Here is a 1,519-nt window from a genome sequence, read left to right as displayed (position 1 = left end):
CTCGTTCCCAGCTACAAACTGTACCCACCACTGCACTTGTTATTGTTCATTAGAAACAGGTAATTTTTCAACTGTGGCCCCTAGATGAACCCTTGACGTCAGCTTTTGTGGTTTATTGGCTTAAATACCCACTCCCCTCATCCTCCTGTTGCATACTTAAGCACTTTGCGGGGCTGTCTGCCGCTGGGTACCAGCTAAAATAAAGTGCTTCGTTAACTTTTGGAATTGCCTCATTGTCATCTGATTTTTGAGTTACATCAGTTACCTGTTGCCCCCTGTCTCAATCAAGAGAGAGAGAGACAGAGAGAGAAAGAGAGAGAGAGAGAGAGAGAGAGATAGAGAGAGACAGAGAGACAGAGAGAGAGACAGAGAGAGAGACAGAGAGAGAGACAGAGAGACAGAGAGACAGAGAGACAGACAGAGACAGAGAGACAGAAAGAGAGAGAGACAGAGAAACAGAAAGAGAGAGAGAGACAGAGAGACAGAGAGAGAGGATGTTCTTATAGATTTGGGTCTAGCAGTGTGTCTCAGTTTACCAGGTCCAGATCTACCAAGTTCAAACTTGTCCAGCTAAGCCAGGCTTGGGTCTGGCTAGTGCTTGCCTTCTTCCTTCTGTAGTGCAGAGAAGTGATCCTACTCTGTCCACTGGCAAGCTGTTCCACTCCTTGATTAGCTGGCTGGATCTCGTTCCTAGCTGCCCTGCCAGAACTTCTACTGCAGGGTGACACCCCAGGCCTTACCTCTGCTGGAGGCAGGAAATTCAGCTGGGTCACAGGGCCTGGCTGCTGGTGGAGTCGGTGGGCGGGGGTCCACTCATACATTTTTTGTTTTTAATTTTAAGGAAGAGTCCACAGGGTGTTCAGGGTCTCAGCTAGATTGGACTTGTAGTGATACACCTGTTTACAGCCTCCCAAGAGCTGAGATTAGAGGAGCATGTCACCACGCACAGTCTCAATTGCCTCTCAGCATGCCCTGGGAGTGGGGCCTGGCATGGTAGGACTGGGGATTGAAACCCTGGTCTATGCATCTGGTTGTAGGCACTTAATCCAGAGCTTTTTGGCCCGCCCTTACACATGCATTTCTAATCAAATATTAATTGATAAAACTTTGTCCAGAATAAGATTATATAATATTGCTAATGAAGTTCTCTCATGGACTTCAAAAACTATCCTTGGGAGGTGGGGGAGATGGCTCAGTAGAATAAGTGCTTGCCTGGCAAGCACAAGGGCCTGAGTTCAATCCCTGGTTCTGCCAAAAAAAACCCAAAAAACCAAAAAACTATCCTTGGTTAATAAAGATCCAGGCTCTGGACTGAGAAAATGACACAGAACAAAATTAAATATTCTCTGCCAGTCAGGGTTGCACAAGCCTGTAACTCAGAACTTGGTAGCCTAAGGCACAATGCTCTCCACCAGTTCAAGGCCAGCCTGGGATAAATGGTGAGGTCCAGCACAACATGAATTGCACTGTGAGGTCCAGCCCATCCTGAATTGCACTGTGAGACCCTGTCTCAAAAAAA

Source organism: Octodon degus, unplaced genomic scaffold (genome assembly GCF_000260255.1).
Source record: "Octodon degus isolate 3935 unplaced genomic scaffold, OctDeg1.0 scaffold00486, whole genome shotgun sequence".
NCBI classification, from domain to species: Eukaryota; Metazoa; Chordata; class Mammalia; order Rodentia; family Octodontidae; genus Octodon; species Octodon degus.
The sequence above is the reverse complement of the archived record's forward strand: the minus strand, read 5'-3'. Positions refer to the sequence as shown.